The 15,255-nt window shown below is 42.0% G+C and overlaps 1 pseudogene; it reads left to right on the top strand.

The window, feature by feature from the left end:
- Positions 1–2,842: 2,842 nt before the first annotated feature.
- On the top strand, positions 2,843–3,784 carry LOC149969097 (epidermal retinol dehydrogenase 2 pseudogene; annotated as a pseudogene).
- The last annotated feature ends 11,471 nt before the right edge of the window (positions 3,785–15,255 follow it).

Here is a 15,255-nt window from a genome sequence, read left to right as displayed (position 1 = left end):
AAAAGAAATGTACATGACTGTTTAAATGTACTCGGAAGTTATTTTTTTTAGTCGATGAGCATAACAATGCACATATGGGCAACATCCTCCAACAGAATTCTCCATTTTCACTTACAATTGTTGCAAAAACACTTGCCAGTTGCCACGCTTTATTTTATCTTTATTTTGGAAATTGGGACTCGGTCAGCGATGCCAGATCGAAAATCTGAAATTATCGTATCTAGGCCAAAAAATTATCTATTTTCCTGGAAAATTATCGTACATTTCTTTTTGGCGCTAAATTTTAATTCATACAAAAATGCGTTGAATTTAGATGATTTTTTTAAAGCACTACAGGAGTTTAATTTCGGGGAAATAAACAAAATGTCTATTATCATAATTAACTGAACTGAATATGATTAAAAATGTATTAAAAAATGCGGTAATAGCTAGAAGTAATAAACTCACACTCAGGACTACGCGTACAGAAAATGTATATCATTCATTTTTAAGAAGAAAAGTTATATAAATTAATAATATAATAATCGTTCGTAGGTTTTTAAAAAAATCTAAAGATTATCGTACATTATAGTACGTTAAGGCAGAATTATCGAAATAATGGTACGATATCGTACGCCATGAAAATTATAGTACGCCCTAAAAATATTGATTAAATTATCGCACTGTGCCATAATTATCGTACGTCTGGCAACGCTGGACTCGGTCCCTCGGAGAGTCGGAAAACCGCGCAATTTATCATCTGTCTAACGATGCAACACTTTTTGAAGTAGCTAGTTTAGCAACTACAACGAATCAAGGCTGCGTTCGAAAAAATATTAGAAATCACTGTTCAGTGTTCGCAACTTAAAAACAGCAGGCTTTTAATTCGGATTTTGATATTTCTAGTTTCGCAAGTCATTTTAGGGGGCTGTTCGGGGCCCCTTCATCTAGATTTGGGGCCCTTACAAGCGAAATAAAAGTAGACTGTAGGGGTAGCCTGGCGCCGCCACTGCTTCCCAGGATACTTCTGGTCGACCCTTCTCCAATTGAGGCGCTTCCTCGACTCCAAAATGTAAGTTAAAACTCAACCACTTTTCATTAGCTGCGAAGAACCTTTCTCTATGACGATGACTATCACTCCATTTGTTTTTTAAATTTCGGTTTTAAAAGCCTAATTTGATCTTGAATTTGTTTTTCAATTGACGGCTTTTAAAATTCATTTTGCGCGTGAAAATACCTCTACATGTTATGGTCAAAAAAGCAGGCTGTGTTCCCAAGACATGTAACTGTAGTGTCGCGCGCTAAAACGTCATTTCAAAATCCGTCAATTGAAATATTTGTATATTCAAAAAGATTTTGAATTTCGTGAAGCTCATCTGCGGGGTTTAACCGTTTTAGAAATACTGTACAAATATCTCCCCGAGAAACGATACTTTTGTTAAACGCCATCTTCTTCGGCACGTTTCAAAATGCTGGTCTACTTTACGGTTAATCATTGATTTCAATCTTAAGCCAATTTTTTACTCGTTTGCGTTTTTAAAAGACGGAAATACGTTAAGCAATAAAATAATAAAAACAGGCAATCGAAAGGTTTTCCGACGCTTGTGTAATAAAATTTAAGTGATGCCCCCCACCATTTTCAGGTAGTTTACTCGTTACTTTAAAAATTAATTGCTTAAAAGTTTCACGAGTTACCGAGCTGAAACTTTCGAAATCAACTTACAAAATACCCCAAAATGTTTCTATGGCATTTGTAGCTGCGCATTCTCGCGCCATTTTCAGATATTTAGGGTTAAAGTTGACTGAAAAGGCCAAATTTCAGTTGTTTTCAACCTAAATCCCAATTTTTGCAAGTGTCGATTAAGTCCAAATAAAACCCAACTTCGTGTAAAAATCAACGTATGATAGGTTTATGATATATCAAAAGCACGGACATGTAGCGCCCCTTGCAGGCGAAGTAGCCACCAGCTGGCGCTATCGTCTCCAAAGTTATATTTTTGACATCACCTCACCAAAACAAAGCCAAATATGTTTAAATGTTATAGGTAGATACGCATTGAATTTTTGGCCACAAATTCGGTCTCCCAGCACACTGTGCACTTTCACCACATAGGGTTTTATAAAGACTTTTAATATTAAAGTAACTAATCTCTTAATGATTTAGAAGAAGTACATATGTTTTTGGAATTGGTTTAGAAATATACGATTAAGGGTGTAAAAATATACTTAATATTTTGCTTAACCCTATGTCTCATACGGTTTTCGGTAATGGTTTATTTATAAACTAAAATAAGTTAAAATGTCGAAAAATAATATTTTTAATGCACTTAATGTAAATAACATTATTTTGAAAGGTCTTTTAATAAAACCTATTGGACCCCTACATTACATTACATTTACATTACATTCTATTATATTAATTTACATTATATTTTATTATATTGTATTGTATTGTATTATTCTACATTATATAACAGTTACATAACATTACATTGCAATGGTCAATTCAGAATACATCTACATAAATTCAAAATTAGTTTACGATTACGAAACGTCCACGAAGCACCGTGTAAAAACTAGGCGCCCACTGGCTCTCCGTTTCGTATCCGTCCTGCCTTCCACAAGGCATTGTCTCCGTTACGAAGCAAAGGCTTGTGGAAGCTAGGACGGAGACGTTACGAAGAGCAGTGAGTGCTTGGTCTTTTTGTAACGTAGCTGCTAAGCCTGTATACTACACAAATGAGTGTGCGGTGTACGTTTATAATTATAGTTGTGACGAGTTCACTGACGGCCTCAAACCGCTGTACGCCGTACGCTCTCACTTGTTTGCTATTATACAGCGCCACATTTCATATTGTGAAATATGGAGTCTTCGCTTGGCGTAGTTTTGCAGCGAATTTTGGAAATATGGGCGCTGTTATTTAAAAATATCTTCAACCTGTTAACACCGAAGAGTTGGAGGTTTAAGGAGATCAAGGGTGAAATCGCCCTGGTGACCGGTGCGGGGTCCGGCCTGGGACGAATGCTGGCCGTCGAGTTGGCCCGTCGCGGAGCTGTCGTGGTGCTGTGGGACGTCAACGAAGCCGGAAACGGCGAGACCCAACGGATCATCAACGAAGCAGGAGGCACGGCGCACGCGTTCCATTGCGACGTCTCCAGCCCGGACCAGGTGTACGCCGCCGCCCGACAGGTGAAGGAACGGGTCGGCGCCGTGTCCATCCTCTTCAACAACGCCGGCATCCTGGTCGGCGCCGATTTCCTGGACATACCGGACTGGAAAATTAAAAAAATGTTCGAAGTAAACGCGATGGGACCCATGTGGACTTGCAAGGCGTTTCTTCCGGACATGATGGCGAATAACCACGGACATATCGTGAACGTGGCCAGTATGGGCGGACTGCTCGGCTCCCCCAAGTTATCCGATTACTGCGCCACCAAGTTTGCCCTGGTCGGCTTCGACGAAACTCTCAAAATCGAGCTGTTTCTGGCTGGTCTCGACGGCATCCGTACCACTCTGGTTTGTCCGAATCCGTTCCGCTCCGGACTGTACCAAGGCTTAGACAAACATTTTCTGAGACTGGAGTGTTCGGTTAGAACCGTTTGTCGCTACACTATGGCGGCTTTTCTCGCCGAAGAACAGGTGGTGCTGATTCCCCCCCTTGCTCAGGTTCTGATCCTGATGAAGCCGTGGATTCCAGTCGATGTTTTTTTGAGAATTTTCAAGTTGATGGGATTTTACGATATCTCGAAGAACATGAAGGGTGCTAGATCTTTTGACATCCAGAATAAAAATAATCTAAATTAAATTCGCGATAATCTTCGAGTTACGGTTTGATTTTGATTGTTTCGCAATTTTTGATTTAAAGCTCACGATTTGAAATAATTTACAGGTTAATTAGTTCACAGATCACCTATTTTTTATTTCGTAATGTAAAGGATTTTCTGGTTGCTGTAAAAAAAGCCAAGCCACTTTTGAGACACCTTTTTCGAGGTTGATGCTAGTCCTTCTTGGGGTAGGTGGTCTGTAATTAGGTTGGCCCTCAAATTTGTCAGACCAATTGGGAGTTAAATAAAGCAGTGTGAACATTTAAAGTTGGTACCCTTTTTGTGGTCTACTGACACAACGGTTTTCTGGTACTAACTTTTGGGTGTACAATTTATTTGAGATATACAACTATTTGAAATATCAACTATTGAAATTGAGTTATTCCGTGACGTCGTCTGCTTAGTGCTTACTATATAATATGGTTTTTTTTATCAAAGTAGCCGCATTTTGTTTAATTTCTAAATTTTTTACAGGAAATAATGTAGCAGATTCAATCGGAGAAAACACGAATAACTATACTTTACTTTTCAATATTATGGTATAGATCCCTTGCCTACGTTGTTAAAAAGACCCGTGTACGGGAAATATTTTGTCAATTCTGACCAAGTGATTCTCTAGTATCCGCACCTCGATTCGTGTCATTGAAAAAGTTTTAATGGACACACTGGCGTTTGAGTTTAAACTGTTTCAAGCGCTTGTGGCCTTGTTTCCAGAATATAATTAGCCGTATTGGTTACCACCTAGGAGCAACAAACACAAGGAGAACGCAACTAGTCTTTAAACGCGCTAACGCAGTACATATGTTGCGAACTAATTTTATTGGACGAGCCTTAAGCCTTTACGCTGAACGTTTTACGGAAAGGGGGAAGACAATTTCCGAATTTTCCCCTTCCGACGGCAGCAGGCGCTAAAGCGTCTAACCAATGAAAACTGTACGCAAGAAAATCCACGACTTTTGACGGGTTGCGTTCTCCTTGTGTGGGGTACTGTGTTTGTTGCTCCTAGGTTACCACGTGGGAAAATCGAGGCCGAATTTTTTCAAACGCCGGTTTGGCCCTTTTTTTTTATTCGATTGTGACGTGTGGGACAATTCAGTCCTCTCGTCCATTTGATTAATCAGGGCGAGATATGTGTAACGGCCACGCCAACGGGGGGATACGTGGGGACAGGGGTGGGGACACCCGTGGCGGAAGTATTCCGACCACCCGTTGGGGGATTGGTGGTCGTCCTCACACGGCCATCCACAAACTCTGCCTCCCGGACGCCTGGGATTACAGGAGTGAGCCACTACTCCCGGCGTGTGGCCCTTTAATCTGAACTTTTTGAAACCCCTTATTAACGCTAGATAAGGGAGCCATCTTCCGTGAATCAGCGTCGTTAAAATAAATCCTTCCATGTTGCGAAGCGTGCACGTGTCTTTACTATAAAGTAGGCAACTATTGTACTTGTACCTTTAGATTGTTTACACTTTCAGCAAGTTTAATTTTTTGAAAACTCTAGTGACGTACAAAGATAAAAAAAATCTCAATGCATTCTACTATAATACAGATTACAGAGTCAAGCAGACGATAGACTAGTTCTATTTTGTAAATGTAGATAGGGTGACTGTATTTTGAATATTCGTTTGTACTGATTTTTCTTTAAAACAATATAGTGTATAGGCGTTGTATTTATTTCTTTATCATAAAATAAATGTTTTCATAATTTGTCGTTAAAGGGGAACGGCCAAACTTTTCCAAATACAATACAATTTACATACACGTACCTTATTTTGTCTTGAAAAAATAGTTTTTTTCCTAAAAAGTTGAAACGCAAAATAACGCCAAGTATTTGAGTTGGAATTTTCGCCGCCATCTTAAGGTGTATCGCCAGCGCCAGCAGCACTTTAGTGAGCTATTTGCGAACTATCCTAACTTTTAAAATCGCCCAATTTAGGATTATGTCTCGTATAACTGGAACACGCCGCGCGTACCAAACAAACAGTGCTTCCACTTGGACGATCTCATTTCTCCCTCTGTCGGTTCTAATAAATCCCTTTTTATCCCTTTCACATTTTTTTAACGAAAACAATAATATTTATAATTTTTAGGTCTTATATAAAGAAAAAATTCTTAAAAATATTTTAAAATCTATGACACACTTCCGAATCCCAGTTTATTTCATTCGTTGATTCCAGTAAAGGTAGAGGCGCGGTATTTTAAATACTAGACCAAAATATTTCTAGCGAAAATTAGAAAAATTCCCAAAATCCTTAATTTTCGAAATATCCCTCAATTTTCTAATTTTCCCTCTCTTCCAAAATGAAATCACTTTTAGGTCTGAAAATCCCTAAAAAGGGATAAAATCCCTCAAAGTGGAAGCACTGCAAACAAATCTTTCGCGTCTTCAGCAGCGCGCGCTTCACCGATTTCTCACCAGGTGTCGCAGCGAACGCGCGCTTTACAATTTCCCGAAATTTCTTTATTTTATTAAACATTAACCGCTTAATATTTTTATGTGGTTTTCGCCATAAATTTTAATTTTTAACGTGCTATATGGCTATCTAACTGGTTAAAGCTTGACCGTTCCCCTTTAAATTTATTTGACTAATTATTTCGGGTTTAAACAGAGCTTGAAATAGGCACAGTTTTAATTTCCGTGTAGACTACCATGTTTTTTAAGAGTCCGATGTCGTTATCTAGTGAGCGGAATCGAAAGTATTAACAATGAAAGCTTTCACAAATATATAATTTTATAAATTTGTAGCGAGCTGCGACGTACTTCTAAATAAATTTTTGGAAAATTCTGTAACAATAGTTTTTTTTATAAACTGACGTCGTGAGTGCTTTTTATAATATTAATTTATATTGAATTTAATTCGGATAGCGACTCTAGAGAAAAGATTGCTTTCCGTCGTATGCCAAAGAAGTTGGGGGAAAGGGGGAGCTTCGGAAAGTGACTCGAGATAAAAGATTGCTGTCCGTCGGAAGCCAAAGGAGTTGGGGGAAAAGGGGAGCTTCGGAAAGTGACTCGAGATAAAAGATTGCTGTCCGTCGGAAGCCAAAGGAGTTGGGGGAAAGGGGGAGCTTCGGAAAATGACTCGAGATAAAAGATTGCTGTCCGTCGTAAGCCAAAGGAGTTGGGGGAAAAGGGGAGCTTCGGAAAGTGACTCGAGATAAAAGATTGCTGTCCGTCGGAAGCCAAAGGAGTTGGGGGAAAAGGGGAGCTTCGGAAAGTGACTCGAGATAAAAGATTGCTGTCCGTCGGAAGCCAAAGGAGTTGGGGGAAAGGGGGAGCTTCGGAAAGTGACTCGAGATAAAAGATTGCTGTCCGTCGGAAGCCAAGGGAGTTGGGGGAAAAGGGGAGCTTCGGAAAGTGACTCTAGAGAAAAGATTGCTGTCCGTCGGAAGCCAAAGGAGTTGGGGGAAAGGGGGAGCTTCGGAAAGTGACTCGAGATAAAAGATTGCTGTCCGTCGGAAGCCAAAGGAGTTGGGGGGAAAGGGGAGCTTCGGATAGCGACTCTAGAGAAAAGATTGCTGTCCGTCGGAAGCCAAGGGAGTTGGGGGAAAAGGGGAGCTTCGGAAAGTGACTCTAGAGAAAAGATTGCTGTCCGTCGGAAGCCAAAGGAGTTGGGGGAAAAGGGGAGCTTCGGAAAGCGACTCTAGAGAAAGATTGCTGACCATTGGAAGCCAAAGGAGTTGGGGGAAAAGGGGAGCTTCGGAAAGCGACTCTAGATAAAAGATTTCTGTCCGTCGGAAGCCAAAGGAGTTGGGGGAAAAGGGGAGCTCCGGAAAACGACTCGAGAGAAAAGATTGCTGTCCGTCGGAAGCCAAAAGAGCTGGGGGAAAAGGGGAGCTTCGGAAAGCGACTCTAGAGAAAAGATTGCTGTCCGTCGGAAGCCAAAGGAGTTGGGGGAAAAGGGGAGCTTCGGAAAGCGACTCTAGAGAAAAGATTGCTGTCCGTCGGAAGCCAAGGGAGTTGGGGAAAAAGGGGAGCTTCGGAAAGTGACTGTAGAGAAAAGATTGCTGTCCGTCGGAAGCCAAAGGAGTTGGGGGAAAAGGAGAGCTTCGGAAAGCGACTCTAGAGAAAGATTGCTGTCCATTGGAAGCCAAAGGAGTTGGGGGAAAAGGGGAGCTCCGGAAAATGACTCTAGATAAAAGATTGCTGTCCGTCGGAAGCCAAAGGAGTTGGGGGAAAAGGGGAGCTTCGGAAAGCGACTCTTGAGAAAAGATTGCTGTCCGTCGGAAGCCAAAGGAGTTGGGGGAAAAGGGGAGCTCCGGAAAACGACTCGAGAGAAAAGATTGCTGTCCGTCGGAAGCCAAAGGAGTTGGGATAAAATTGGAGCTTCGGAAAGCGACTCTAGAGAAAAGATTGCTGTCCGTCGGAAGCCAAAGGAGTTGGGGGAAAAGGGGAGCTCCGGAAAACGACTCTAGAGAAAAGATTGCTGTCCGTCGGAAGCCAAAGGAGTTGGGGGAAAAGGGGAGCTCCGGAAAACGACTCTAGAGAAAAGATTGCTGTCCGTCGGAAGCCAAAGGAGTTGGGGGAAAGGGGGAGCTTCGGAAAGCGACTCGAGAGAAAAGATTGCTGTCCGTCGGAAGCCAAAGGAGTTGAGGGAAAAGGGGAGCTTCGGAAAGCGACCCGAGATAAAAGATTGCTGTCCGTCGGAAGTCAAAGAAGTTGGGGGAAAAGGGGAGCTTCGGATAGCGACTCAAGAGAAAAGATTGCTGTCCGTCGGAACCCAGGTTTTAATATTGCGCGCCTTTTAAAAATTAACAATAAGAGTGGACTATCTGCCAAAAATACAGAACTTGAAAGGCTTAAGATATATGCAATGGCTGTGTACAGATATTTTTATTTTGTTTTATCTTTACCAAATAAACAGTAATCTTTGGTAAATTATTTATCTCGCTTTTCTTTCTCTACTTGGGTTTAATTAATCTAAGCATAATTAACCACTGGATTTGCAGCTCAAGTCAGCGTTGAAAATGCCGTTTTCGGTTTTTGCGAAGACCTAGTTTAAATAATAATACTTTTGTATAATGCCTCGTGTTGCGTTAAAGAGATCTAAAATCAAGATGAACACTGAAATAGGGTCGAACGTCGGTATAACCATGGACGAATTAACAACAGGGATGAATCATTTTGAACAGATAAGTGTAAATTTTAGTTTCATATCGAATATATATTCGAAGTGACACTATTGCTATGGACGGAATGTCGTTAAGTTTTGTTCTTTGTTTGTTTGTCGTGGAAAAGCGACGACACGGTAGATGGAGCTGCGAAAAATAGTTTCTTGTATAGAAGACACCGGAATTCGAACTGAGATTTCTGGCCGCATAGTCTCCAAAACCGACGCCTTTATCAAGTGATTCACGCCGTCTTTTTCGGAAACCTCGCTTGAATTTTTAGCGTTGAACACTTTTATAGTTTGTATAGTTGGTCCAGAGATTTTCCGCCCCCTCCAACCAACCCCCTTTAAGGGAGAGTGACCGAAAAAACAAGTTGGTCTCATTTTATAGAACTCTTTGACGCGCACGCAGTGCCGTTAATTTCCGCCCCCTCCAACCAACCCCCTTTAAGGGAGAACGACCGAAAAAACAAGTTGGTCTCATTCGATAGAACTCTTTGACGCGCACGCAGTGCCGTTAATTTCAGCCCCCTCCGACCAGCCCCCTTAAAGAGAGTGACCGAAAAAACAAGTTGGTCTCATTCGATAGAACTCTTTGACGCAGTTGGTCTCTCTTTTTTCCGCCCCCTCCGACCAACCCCCTTAAAGCGAGAGTGATTGAAAAAAAAAGTTGGTCTCATTCGATCGAGGGGTCGGACATTTGCCAAAATCCCGTACACTTTGTCGAAAATCGCATAATCTTTTAACTCTCTCTATGGTAAACTAACATTGAAATCACAAAATCACTTCAAAAAGTATTGATAAAATCGCCAAAATTTCTACGAAATCCCTAAATCCCGTACAAAATAATGGCAAGTGTCCGACCCCTCGCATTCGATAGAACTCTTTGACGCGCACGCAGTGCCGTTAATTTCCGCCCCCTCCGACCAGCCCCCTTAAAGGGAGAGTCACCGAATGGTACGATATCGTACCCCACGAAAATTGTAATACGCCCTAAAAATTGCGATGAAATCATCGGACTGACGACGCCTTCAACTGATTTCCTATTTCCCGCAAAATTACATTCATGGGTATTTTTATTATGAATTGGCGAATTTACATGACTTTTGGTGCCTAAACTACCCAAATGTTTGATATAAATTTCCTAAAATAAACACATTTGAATCCCAGTTTAAGAATTTCTTTAAATCATATTTCCACCATAGAAACTACCACAGGAATAGAAGGCCCTGCCATTGTACGTACTTTACTAAGATGACACGGGCAACAGGTTCTCCCTTCATTTCCGGTTATCTCTGGTCCAATCAAAAAAAGCTTTGGAAATGACGGTCAATTAGATTCAAGCGGAAATGAACGGAGAACCTTTTGCCCGTACCGAGACCGTAACACTTTCATCGACTCTTTCTATTCCTCTTGTAGTTTCTGTTTCCACTAATTTCAATAATTTAAAAGAATTATGTTCGTCGTGTTTTGCTTACCTATTTCACCTTTGATACTTTCCGTCTATCAAACGATAGGAAATCACATGGCCTCAACAGCTTTTGTATTGGTTTGCCCACCCGGGTATCCTGAGGGTGGGCGGTGGCCACTCTTTAACATAGGATGGTAAATTATATATCAAACGATAGGAAATTACATGGCCTTGTAGCGAAATTTTGGGTAGACCTCGATGATTATACTGTGATCACCCCAAATAATGAAACTTATTGGGGTTGTGGCCTATCTGGACGTGAAGAATCAACCCCACGCTACAACCTAAAACATATCCGGGTACACGTCTGGCTTTTACTATTGGGGCCAACGTTAAAATATAAATTAAAAATAAAACTTTGTCTATAGGGTATGATTTGGAATAAACACTAAAATGGATTTAAAGGTTACCAACTAAAACATTTAATAAGCTTAGAAAATATAATTCAACACTACCTAAAACTAAAACTACGATGCACCTAGATAATTAACTAACTAATAAAATAATACTTAAATCTAGAACAATAAACAAACCTGTTAGGCAGGCTGTACTACGCGGATATAAAAGTTACAACGCACACCCGTTAAGTGAAATGGGCTGATTCGAATTGGGATGTTAAACTAACAATGAAGCAAAGAGGAGATTTAGCTTATAGTTTTTAGCATAACGATACTCAAGTGTTCGAGATGTCGAAGAGGTGGATCATACGCTACTGGTGTAACACGTTGGAGCTTTGGTCCGCTAACTCTCAGGAACACAGCAGTTACACACCAGGCCTGCGGTTGACTAAACGACGGCGATTTCGAGGTGCCGGCCTCAGTGGTCGAGTATCAACTTGACGTCCTCGAATACACTGGCGGGTTAACTGTAGATTTCCGATTATGTTCCGTCCACTCCTCAGAACATTTGCCACGTTTCTGGTACTGACCGTATTAAATATGGGACTTCTTCACCAAGAGTTTAGCGGTACAAATAGAGGTGGGAACTTGGGACTGCTATTAATTACAGTTCTTCGATCCGCGAGCAAGATTAACGATCTCCTTTCCTCCTATTATCAAGAATCTTCTCAACGACTTTTTCTCCTTTTTAAACGCCAGAAATGGATGGAAACATTCCACGGTCAAGCGTGGGGATCGGAACTCCCTGGCCAGAAAATGTCTCGAATACCCAAAACACAATCTCTGAGTGACCAGCGCCCAGAAATATAGGTTTTAAACGACCGTGGATTTCTGGATGGTAGAATTAATAATAACATTAAAATAGTCAATCAAATTTCGAAAACATCAGAATTCCACGTTACAACTTCAACAGCTTTTGTATTGCTTTGCCCACCCGGGTCTACTGAGAGTGGGTGGCGCCCAAGTTTTAATCCTTCAACTTACGATGGTAATTTATATATCTAACGATAGGAAATCACATGGCCTCAACAGCTTTTGTATTGGTTTGCCCACCCGTGTATCCTGAGGGTGAGCGGGGCCCACTCTTTAACATAGGATGATAAATTATATATCAAACAATAGGAAATCACATGGCCTCAACAGCTTTCCACGTTACAACTTCAACAGCTTTTATATTAGTTGGCCCACCCCGGTCTCCTGATGGTGGGCGGCATCCACTCTTTAACTTAGGATGGCAATTTATATATCAAACGATAAGAAATATAATATTACGGCCTGGGCCGACTTGTTAGTTTTAAAGCGATAAAATTGAGAATAAGCCTCGGCTACGGTGCTAAGGGCTCGTGGCGAAGATTAAAAACTTTCGCGCACGGCTTGTGCGCATTCATAATGCATTTCTCGAAATTTATTCCATAAATGCATAGTTGAGGACGTAGCCACTAGGACAATGCCGTTTTAAGGCACAGTCTCACAGGTGAGCGAGGCAACTGCCTTGGGGCCCGCACCACAAGGGGCCCCGCACCACAAACGTTTCAGAAAAAATGGTTTTCAAAACACTAGATCAAGGATTGAGTGTGCATTTTACCATATGTTTGATGGTCTGAATAAATTCTTACAAGATAAGGGCCTAGATTTTCAGGACGGCCGTGGCCAATCTTTTGGGTGAAAATAATTTAGCAGTCTGCATTCCATGCGCTGCCCACTCACTCAATCTAGTTTTGAAAGATGCAGATGAGTGCTACCTAAAGACCTTTTCACACGAGCCAACTTTTCAAATCAAAATGCTGAGTCAGCAAAAATGGATCAGTGATCCATTTTTTTCTCGCGTACTTTTTTGGTGGATCAACTCATCGAATTTTTATTCACACGAACCAACTAGTTGACTCAACTCAAGTTGACTCATCTAGTTGTATCAAAAAGTTGGCTCGTGTGAAAAGGCCTTAAGTGCTGCGAGTTTCTTCTATTTTCTTGAGGAACTGTATGTATATTTCACTGCTTCAACCTCAAGATACCAAATCCTCAATTATTGCATTAAAAAGACAAACCCATTCTTGTTCCAAAAAGGACAACTTCAACTTGATGGGCATGCCGGGCAGATGCTACAAGAGCACTACTGCAAAACTATAAAGAAATTCAAGCTGCCCTTCTGAAGATCTCCCAAGATAAGGAAGATTCAGGAAAATCCCGCGTTGCTGCTCAAGGCCTTCACAAAAGAATGTCAAAAATGCAATATTTTGGGACGATGTCTTGACGCAAGTTAATAGAACAAGTGAAACCTTACAATCCTAAACTCGATGTCAATACAGCTGCTGCATCATTAATATCATTGAAGAATTTCATAGAAATGAAGCGTGACAGTTTTGAAGAATATGAAACAAAAGTCAGGGAATTGATGGACTGTGAATATGAAGCTCAACCACAGCGCAACCGTAGAATCAATGTCCGGTTAGCCACACTTGACTGTCCACAAGCACCAGAAGCTGAGCTCACACCATCCCAAAAATTCCGTGTTCAAAGTTTTTTACCAGTCATTGATCAACTTCTAAATTTCCGTCATGATGCCTACAAATTAGTTGACCACAGATTTGGATTTCTGAACAAGTTGGATACCTGCAGTAATCTTATATGTAATCCTCAATGTTTGTGTGTTTGTGGCCTCCTGTCCGCCGTCTGTCCGTACACCGATCGTTTTCTCCTCCTCCCTCTCGGTCTGCGAACGGGCGATCGTCTCCTAAGTCCCCCCCTCGCTCTCGGTCTCTCGCTCTCTCGCTCTCTCTTGAACCCGTTCCGGTTGTCCCCTACGTTTTCGCCCTCCCGCCGCCGCTAATTATTCCCCGGCCAACAAATTATAAAGGCTCCAAAGTTAGCAAAGTTAGCGGGGAAAACCGCGTGTGGAAAGTTAGCGAGTTTTGCTTTTCGCGTACCCTATTATTTTTCGGTATTCTTTCGCGTATTGAAAGTTAGCGGGTTTTGCTGGGTTTTCCTCGAGGTTTTGCTTTTCGCCCGTATTCTTTTTCGGTATTCTTTTTGGGGTCACATGATTGCGTAGCTAGCCAGTCACATGTTTTCTGTCGGCTATTTTTTCACGTGTTTTCGGTCGGCTATTTTTTCACGTGTTTTCTTTCAGCTATTTTTTCGGTCGTTCACTCGATGCGAGTTATAAACCGCGTCGTTTGCGGGTTTTGCGAGGCAAGTTTTAATATTTGTTTTCGTCCGTATTTTTTCCCCGGTTTCACATGATTTCGTCAAGCGTACATATGCGTGAATCGCGAGGTGAATCGAGTACTGAAACTGCCCAGCACAGAGAAGAACGAGTTGCTGGTTCGCGCGCGCGCGATATGCCAACGAAACACCAGACGATAAGGCAGTACGGCTTGCTGCTCAGCGTACGCGATATGCCGAGAAACGGGCCAACGAAACACCAGACGATAACGCAGTACGGCTTGTTGCTCAGCGTACGCGATATGCCGAGAAACGGGCCAACGAAACACCAGACGATAAGGCAGTACGGCTTGCTGCTCAGCGTACGCGATATGCCGAGAAACGGGCCAACGAAACACCAGACGATAACGCAGTACGGCTTGCTGCTCAGCGTACGCGATATGCCGAGAAACGGGCCAACGAAACACCAGACGATAAGGCAGTACGGCTTGCTGCTCAGCGTACGCGATATGCCGAGAAACGGGCCAACGAAACACCAGACGATAAGGCAGTACGGCTTGCTGCTCAGCGTACGCGATATGCCGAGAAACGGGCCAACGAAACACCAGACGATAAGGCAGTACGGCTTGCTGCTCAGCGTACGCGATATGCCGAGAAACGGGCCAACGAAACACCAGACGATAAGGCAGTACGGCTTGCTGCTCAGCGTACGCGATATGCCGAGAAACGGGCCAACGAAACACCAGACGATAAGGCAGTACGGCTTGCTGCTCAGCGTACGCGATATGCCGAGAAACGGGCCAACGAAACACCAGACGATAAGGCAGTACGGCTTGCTGCTCAGCGTACGCGATATGCCGAGAAACGGGCCAACGAAACACCATACGATAAGGCAGTACGGCTTGCTGCTCAGCGTACGCGATATGCCGAGAAACGGGCCAATGATACAGATTGAGTATTGAAAATGACCATGCCACAATAATTACTAACTTCATAAATTCAAAGACTAGGAAGAAGCCCATAAGTTGTTCCTAAAATTACCAAATGAGTGGTTTTTGTCTTTATGTAATAACTCATACTCATTAATACCATACCAAATGATTGTAATCCTAATTTTGTAATTTCAGCATTGTTTTCTTTTTATCTTAATAAATGAAACTCAGAGTCATACCAATCTCTCAAACCAGTTTGATTATATAACTGTTTTTTTCATATTATAGTTGGCACACAATAAGCTTCGCCCTCAAGTCTGGCAACATTGCATATGCTGACTAGTGGAAGTTAAAAACAAGGCATTCTTACAATGTTTTAT

This window comes from Leiobunum rupestre, chromosome 1 (assembly GCF_980474605.1).
Source record: "Leiobunum rupestre chromosome 1, qqLeiRupe1.1.hap1, whole genome shotgun sequence".
Classification (NCBI taxonomy): domain Eukaryota; kingdom Metazoa; phylum Arthropoda; class Arachnida; order Opiliones; family Sclerosomatidae; genus Leiobunum; species Leiobunum rupestre.
The sequence above is the reverse complement of the archived record's forward strand: the minus strand, read 5'-3'. Positions and strand labels throughout refer to the sequence as shown.